Source organism: Protopterus annectens, chromosome 3.part1 (assembly GCF_019279795.1).
Source record: "Protopterus annectens isolate FY-2018-M chromosome 3.part1, PAN1.0, whole genome shotgun sequence".
NCBI classification, from domain to species: Eukaryota; Metazoa; Chordata; order Ceratodontiformes; family Protopteridae; genus Protopterus; species Protopterus annectens.
In genome coordinates, this window is record NC_056732.1 from 689,703,269 (window position 1) to 689,712,229 (window position 8,961).

At 35.5% G+C, this 8,961-nt stretch overlaps 1 long non-coding RNA gene across 1 annotated transcript; it reads left to right on the forward strand.

Annotated features, from left to right (window-relative positions):
- Positions 1–5,493: 5,493 nt before the first annotated feature.
- Positions 5,494–8,421, forward strand: LOC122798252. The gene is made up of 2 exons (XR_006364234.1): positions 5,494–6,997; positions 7,627–8,421. It is a non-coding gene; the product is annotated as an uncharacterized LOC122798252 (long non-coding RNA).
- The last annotated feature ends 540 nt before the right edge of the window (positions 8,422–8,961 follow it).

The window sequence follows — 8,961 nt, forward strand, 5'->3', positions numbered from 1 at the left end:
ATGGTGATGTCATTTCTAATGAAAGGATGGAAGAAATGACTGATAAGAACTCCATAAATGTAAGCAAGTCTAACAATGCTTCTAGTGAATTTGTGTCCCCTTTTAGAGGGTTGTTTTTTGAGCGAATAGACCCGGAAGGAAGAAAATGAGACAAGCTCACGGAAAGGCTTAGTGAGAACGAGGAGGAAGTAAAGAATGATTCCCATTTGTGTTCTTCATCTGGACTTTCTACTAAAATATTTAATTTGTCAAGACATTGCTTTAATACAACACAGCTCTCTGTTTTATCTTTGGGGTTAAACTTCATACCTAGTAAACGTATGATTTGAGCAGGACATTAATAGATTTGAAATTATACTATCGTAAATTGAATCTTGTTTATGTGTTTGATGAAGTTTCTGTGAATAAAAGTATTTTTTATAAACCTACAGTTTGCAACCCAGCATTGACTAATCCATTGAAAGTTTTTGAAATTACTTGTGAAGATGATATCAGGAAATTAGCATATGAAAAACCCTGTAAAGTTTTTTATAATTTAACTTTAGACCAGCGTTCTGCACTTGAAGAGTTAAAACAGCTTACACAGTTAAGATTTATGAAAGTGGATAAGGGAGGGCGGCTTGTTATCATGGAGCAGAGTGTATATGTTTCAGCCATTGAAAAATGTTGAGCAATGAAGTTGAATACTTGGTTGTTAATGCTTCTAAATTGCCAGCTTATTATAGGAGTATTTGGGATGAACTTTACGAGTTATTGATGCAGGGTTATATCTCACTAGATATGTATGAGTTTATGAGAGTTGAAAATCCTTTGTTAGGGGTCCTATTTGGGATCCCTAAGATACATAAGGATCCCATAAACCCCCCTTTCCGACCAGTGGTATCTTCACCTAAATGTGTAACTGAAGGAATTTCGCTGGTTTTAGATTTCTTGTTGAATCCCATAGTGCAGAATATGAAATTTTATATCAAATTCAGGGTTTTTAACTGTGAGTATGAATTTGACTGTAAAAGAAATATTATGTTTACAGTTGACATCAGTTCATTGTTTACCTGTATACCTCATGATGCAGGTATTAAATATGTCAGGCAATTTTTGTGCAATTTTACTTCTTTTTCTGATAGTGATGTGCATGTTTGCAATGTTCTTTTAGAGCTTTTGTTATTTAACAATTATTTTATGTTTAATAAAGTGGTATATAAACAATTGAGAGGAGTGGCCATGGGGTCTGTGGCAGCCCCATCCTATGCAAATTTGGTATTAGGATGGTGGGAGCAGAAAGTATTGAAACCTGCCATGGGTAAATATCAGGTTAAATTCTATGTCAGGTTTGTAGATGACTCATTTTTTTTTTGTTATGGAAGGGATACAAGTACAAGTTAATGAATTTATAAACATTTTAAATATATAGTCTGAATTTCTTAACTTCATTATAGGAGATGTGGGATTACAAGTTAATTTTTTAGATATTACAATTAAATGGGATGTTAGTACTAGTGAGTTTAGTAGTAGAATTTTTAGAAAAAGTACCTTTGTTAACAGTTACCTACATTATGGGAGCAATCACCCATTGTACATGAAAAATAACATTCCTAAGGGCCAACTGATTCGTGCTTGTAGAATGACATCTGTGGACCTGGAATTTGAAAATGAGATAATGCTTATAGTTAGCATGTTTATAGAAAGAGGGTATAAAATGGATATGTTAACTAAGTTAGCTGAAGAGATTAGAGGGTACAGATATCTTGATTTTCCACCCATTTTGAAATATGGGTTAGTGATGAAGGAATCTGGAAGGAGCACAAATTTTGAGAGAAGTGCTAAGAATGACATTTTTGCTGTTTGGGTATGTCAGTTGACAGATCCAGCATAATGTCTATTACTGGGAAAAACTGGAATATAATTGAGGGTAATTCAGATTTATTTAAGGTTATGGGAGACAAGCCGAAGTTTGTCTTTAAGAATACTTTCAATCTAAAAATGTGTTTATATAGAGACAGCTTTAAAAATGTCAATCCAAATACCAGCATGAGATTGAAAATAATGTATAAATGTGGCTTTTGTGCTGCATGTAGGTTTATTCTTGAAGGCCCTTTCATTGAAGTCCCAAACTTGGATAGGACTATACCTGTCAGGGGGGTTTATAATTGTAAAACACAAGAAATTGTTATATTGCTATTTGTTCATCCTGTGGGGAATTTTATATAGGACTGTCAACTAGGTGTTTAAATCAGAGAATTAAGGAACATTTATATGCCATTAAGGCTAAAAATGATAATAATGCCTTATACAAACACTTAGATGTAGAGATTATAAAATGTTTTTATTTTCCATCTTAGAACAGGTACCAAAAAACCTGAGGGGTGGTTGTTATAAAGTCCAAGTTGAAAAAGGGAAACTGGCAGATAGGGCTGGGGGCTGATAAGCAGCCAGGTTTAAATAATACCACTAACATAGTATATTTTTTGAAAGATAGGAGGTTAAAAATTTATAAACATGTATAAAGGTGGTTAATATGAGTGAAAAATTGTGTATTTAAATGTCTGAACCAAAAGGAGATAAGAGAGACAAACTGGTGCAAAAACAAAAAGGTAGTAGTGCCCACCACAAAGCAGCCAAAAAAAAGAATTCCTGAACGTATATGGTTTATTTATAAAACAACACGTTTTCGTTACATACAATACAGTAACTTCTTCAGAGGAAAATAACAAAGTACAAATGGCACCAAATTTAAACCTAGGCGCAATTGTGTCAATGGTTACTCAGTCGCCAAATTGATTAATTAATGTTGGCAATTGAATGCGCTGTTAATTCTAAATAAGAAGTATGATACTTCCAATAGTTATTATAAACAATGTAATCGATTATTTATAATGAAAAATGCATCAAAATACAAGCACCCTATATAAAAGTTGGTCTAATAACCTAAGATACCTAAAATACTAAGTGGACATTAACAACCGGTTTACCGGTAAATAAAAACTGTTTGTAAAAATTGTGAAAACAATGTTGTAACATCTAAAATTTGAAAACAAGAGTATATATCTCTTACAAATAAAATCAATCAACTATAAGCATACCCACATGCAGGACTGTAAAGTCTATCTTAGGAAACTCCTAAGTTTCAAAAGGCAGGCTATATTACAATTCTCATTAAGTCCTGGCAAAGTAAATGCATCTAAAGAAAGTTGCCATTCCAACTCACGAACTTCTAATAACAAAGACGATGGACCGCCTCTGATGTCAGGCAGAAGTTGGTCTATAGCTTGAAAATAAAAACTATGACCAGGGTTAGCATCTATATGCTTGGCTAAAGCATTGTCTTTCTTGCTTCTTCTAATTGCGTAAATGTGCTCGTAAATTCTCTCTTTGAATTTACGGTCAGTTTTACCTAGATAAAACACAGAGCAACAGTCACAAGTAGCCAAGTATATGATACTTTTAGAATTACAATTAAGTTTATGTTTGTTAAATTTTTTATTATTGATCATAAATGAACTGCCTGACTTTACATATCTGCACATGTTACAAGAACCACATACGAACGTTCCTTTTACCCTACTGCCAATAATGACATTTTTCGTTTCCAAGAGGCTTTTAAGGTTAGCACCTCTTCTATACACAATAGATGGAAAATGACCTAACTTGTCTACTAAGTATTGATTAGCCCTTATAAAATACCAGTTTTTAAACAGGATACGTTTAATTCCTTCCATATCTCTGTTAAAGGTGGTCACAAAACTGGTTTTGTAGTTCACTATTGGAGCCAAGTGGTGCTGATCTTGCTGTATAGTAAAGTTAAAATTGTCACTAAATTTAGTTTCTACTGACACCAAAATAGGAATGTGTGCACTATTCACCCCCTAAATTAGAGTCTATATCGACAAGTGGTAGGTAGTCCGCTTTGTTGTGAATTAAAAGGGGTCTGTAAATGCCTCTGTCGCGTTTCAATTGGACTTCATAAATAAGATCATCCACCATACGAGAGGGGTAACCCCTATTAATGAACATGTCTCTAAGGAGTTGGCATTCCATTATAAACACTTGTTCGAGGGAACACATTCTTACAGCTCTAATTAGCTGGCCTTTGACTATGGAACGCTTTTGTTTGTAAGGATGAGCACTGGAGTAATGTAAGAAAGAATTACAGTAGGAAAGTTTTCTGTGTATAGCAGAATGGAAGCAATTATTCTGGGGATCTTTCGTCAATTTTACGTCCAAGTAATCAATTGAGTGAGCCTCAAATTTTTGTGTAAACTTGAAGAATGAAGTAGTCAAATTAAAATAGTCCAATAGCTGTGATGCCGCTTCACTGTCACCTTTAAAAAGAATAAAAATGTTGTCTAGGAATTTGTTATAGTAAACCAAATGAGGCATAATGTCCACATTGTTAAAAACGAAAGATTTTTCCCAATAAGCCATGAATAAATTAGCCCGGCTACCCCTTGCTTCTGTAAAAAAATATTCTCCATTAAATATGAAAAAATTAGAAGACAAAATGATGTCAACAAGTTCAGTAACAAGGTCAATCTCTATCTTAGAAGTTTTCAAGTCTAGTAACATTAGTGCTAACCATTCAGTTGCTTCAATGTGTGGAATAGATGTATAGAGATCGACGACGTCAATTGTCAAAAAGTTGACAGAATTGTCAAACTGCAAACTACTTATCTTTTCTAAAAAAGACCACGAGTCCTTACACACTTGTGGGACAAGTTTGAGATATTTTTGCAAAATGCTGTCTACAAGTTTTGCACATGGATATGTAAGAGAATTGCGTACGTCGATGAGGGGTCTCATAGGGGGATTATCCATATTTTTGTGAATCTTGGGGATGCCAAACATCACTGGTGTTTTTGGAAAAGGAATATTAATGTAATTAAAGGTTTGTAGGTCGATCTTATTTTCAACAAATAAGTCTCTAAAGTAAGATCTAATCCTTGTTTGAGACATGTTCATTTCGTTCAGGGAAGATCTCATATATGCTGGACTATTAAGTACTAAACCCATTCTAGCATTGTAGTCAAAAATATCAAAAAAGACCAGTCCCCCGCCCTTATCCGGCTTCATAACACGTACTGAAGACTTGCTCAAAAGGTATAGAGCATTGGCTTGCTCTTTACTAATGTTAGAAAATTGTTGTACTCTGTTAAGTGGACTTGTTTGAGCTAAATGTCTGATGTCAAGTTCACAAATATTCTCAAACAAATGCACGACTGTATGTAGGGGTGGATTAAATGTGCTAGAAGGTTTTAAGTTGTCACTAGGTAGACAAGTGTCATTGGCAAAAAATAATTTCAAGTTTAATTTTCTTACAAAACATTTTAAATCAATCAGCATTTTTGCCAAGTTAAAGTTTGTACTAGGAACAAAAGTTACTCCGTATGCTAGTAAGTCAATCAATGTAGGTTCAATGTCCAAAGAGGAAAAATTATATATATAAAAATCGCCTCGAGAATTAGTTGAGAGTTTCAAGTTGGGACAAAAATTGTCCGTTATTACCTCTTCCGGTGATTGTTCCAGTTCTTGTTCTTGTTCCTCTGATTCCGTGTATTCCGAGGGGTTGGTGGATTCTTGTTGTTTGTAACCCTCTGGAAATTTGAACTAGAACTGAAGTCGGCCGAACCATGACTGTTGCCTTGATGGCTGTTAGTGTTACCTTGATGGCTATTGGTGTCATGGTTTTGTCTTAATCTTTCACTACGCCTAAGATTTTCAATAGGATCTTGAATGGAAGTCGACGGAATACCAGTAGTAGATGGAATATGTGCAGTAGAAATAGGTAATTGAACGACAGTGTTAGTGTCAGTCAATTGAACATTAGTTGGTATTAATTGTACTCCACTAGGTTGTTGTAATTTTCGGTATGCAGTGTTGTCATTATAAGCCGCTGTATCCCGATCAAGTTTCTTTATTTTATTAATTTTCAGTTTATCAATAAGTTGGTTTATACTAGGGAAAATCCGACCATAGTCGTATCTATACCTAGAAAAGTCCAAGTCTGTTTTAATAGAAGAGTCAATAGTGTCCACCTCTTGTGTAATGTTTTCAATGTGTATAGAGTAGTGTTTCATCATGAGTTCCAACAATTGAAAACCTTGCTGGTCGAAGAGGCAGATAAGATCTTTGTGGAATGTCATATCAGGTAAAAGGCCAGTAGGAAAATGAAAACAACATAGCCCTTTAGGAACCACTTTGTCCGCTAAACATTGTTTAAGATATGCAACTTCCAATTGTAGTTTCTTTAGTCTAAGTAATTTTGTGTCAAGTAGTTTCAATTTTTCAATAATAAAATGAGTACTCACTGGATTCAAGCTCGTGGCCGGACGTACCTGGTTAGGCACAAACGCTGTACTGAACGATTCAGTGTTCCTAACCCAGTCGATGACTGAAGGGACGCCAATAAGCCCTGAGTCTTGATTTTACTGAACGCTAGTTGAAGTATGTTCATTAGTGATCAAATAGTGCTGCTGGCCAGAAAGACACAAACCGTCTGCATGGGTCTGTTCCTGGTTAATGTTGATGGTATCTAAACCCATATTAGAAGTAGGTGTACGAACACGTTGACCTAAAGGAAAGGATGCTGGATTTAAATGTCTGCTTAGGCATGATTTTATATGGAATGTTTTTATACTGTGTTTCCTACAGCAATATTATGATAGAGTTAATGGTTATCTCAGGTGTGTTTAATTAATGGGGGTGTGTGCTTGTATTATTTAAAATTTTTGGAGTGCATTGGGTTTTATTCTTTGTTCTGAAGAAGTTCCTGTTGGGACGAAAGTGACAATAAAGAGCTTTTTTCGCTAATTTCTGGTATTTTTCTTCCAAGTTGTGAACTTGTTTTGGATCCAGCTTCTCCTGATAGTGGGTTTGTTTTTAGTTGATCTTAATGAGGCACACTTGAGAGGTATGCTTCTCTCTTTTTATCTTAGCTAAGGAAGAAATTAGATACAACAGCAGCAGCAAAAGAGAAGATTAGAGCAGCAGGTTGAGTCTTCTGGTAAGTGTAACAAGTGTCCAAAAGAATTTTCTTTCTTCCAACACTGTACTATGTGTACGAAATCATTATACTACTTTAAACAAATGATTTTAGAATTGATTTCTGTATTACTCCTAAAGAAAATATTGTTATAACTTTGTATGTGAAAGAAATGCAATTGAAGATTTAACAGATCAAGAGAAAAGCTTTAATCTGACTTTTTTAACCTGCTTACCTACAGTAATTACTGATTTTTTTTTTTTGGTACTGTATTCTGTTTATTGAAAGTAAATAATTTGTGAGAAACACACACCCCTTCAGAAAGTCAGAGGCCTTAACCATTTCAGTTAATCACAAGTATGTATAAGCACTACTCTTATCTTTCTTTCCAAGTACAAAAGCACATCCCAAATCACTACTTTTACTGTGCACTTCTCATACGCAAGGTTTACTTCAATAAAAATGTTACTGCGGTATTTCAATATTGTATTACATTGCATTAAAGCAGTGTTATGCTGATTTATAGTGCTTTTTCTGTTTTCTCTCTCCCCACCCTTTTTTCTTTCTCCTTTTTCTTATTTTGCTTATGCATTCCTTTCTCCTTTTTTGTTTTGCTTCTCTCCCATTTATATTCTTTTTTTTTTTTACAGGTTCAAATCTCTTGGATGCAAACCAGGCATGTATCTCCCTGTCTAGGGACAGATCACTCTATATCCATCCAGGGACGTCCTCTCAGGGTCGGAGTGGAGGCGTCGGTCCTGCAGGCAATCCAGTATGTGGCAGCCTGCAAAGGCTCACAGAAAGGGAGCTTTGGAGTTTGGTTGAAGATGTACTGGTAGGGGTAGCGGACAGGAAAATTTGGCCAGATGAAGCCTCGCTTCATTGTGTAGAAGGAAAACTCGCCCAGTTGGTACCAACCACTGTGCCCGCACATTTAATATTAAGTGTTTTGTTAACTGTATTTCAGAGTGGGTGATTTATTTGGCTGAATGTCAGTGTTCTGCATTTTATGTGGGACAAACTTCCAGACAATTTAAGATTCGTATTTCTGAACATCTTAGTGACATTCGTTGTCAGAGAATGTCTAATGCTTTATATAGGCATGCTTTGCAACATCCTACTGCTAAGTTCAGATTTGCAGCTATTGATCGTATTACTGTTAGAAGAAGTAATAAATTAGACTGGCATAATATACTGAATAAAAAAATAAAAGTTTTGGATAACTAAGCTAAGGGCTTTGTTCCCACCAGGCTTAAATGATATGTTATAATTGGTGAACGGTAGGGGTGTGTGTCTTGTTCTGTGCATTTAGGTGCAACTGTGGATGGGATTTTTATTTTTATTTATATTCACACTGAAGAAAGGTTTTGCTGAAACCAGTTTGTAGCATTCTGTAGCATTCTGTCTATTTATTGTTTTTACAATAAATAGTTATTAGTGGTTCACCTATTTTGTGCTGGCCATTTTTTTTTTTTTGTGTGTTGTGTCCTTTGGTACTGGTTTGGCCCTGTACTTTTGCTGTACTTGCATACTGTTGCTGTGTGTTTGCTAGAAGACAAACTCACCCAGTTGGTGCTGACCACTGTGTCAGCACTGGCCCATACCCCCTCATTGTCAGGGTCCTGCACTGCAACAACATCTGGCAGTGGATGTGTTTTGAGTCTCTAAGGACTGTGATTCCAGCTAGCACTTCCTCAGCCCTTCTTCACTTACCCTTTCTAATTCACCTTCTTCCCTATTTTCCACCCACACTACCCTCTTAGAAAAAAAAAATAAAAAATAGGTGGGGGGGTCTATACCCTGATAAAAACATAGTGCCCATCCTCTCCCACTTCCTCCAGCACAAACCTTTTTGATGTTTCCCTTGTGTGGTCCCCATTTTTTTTGTCTCACCTTTTCCAATCTTACACATCACCACCATTCTATTCTTTAATGAAACCATCAGGGTGACCACAAAAAGGATACCCCTATTTAAAAAATTATAA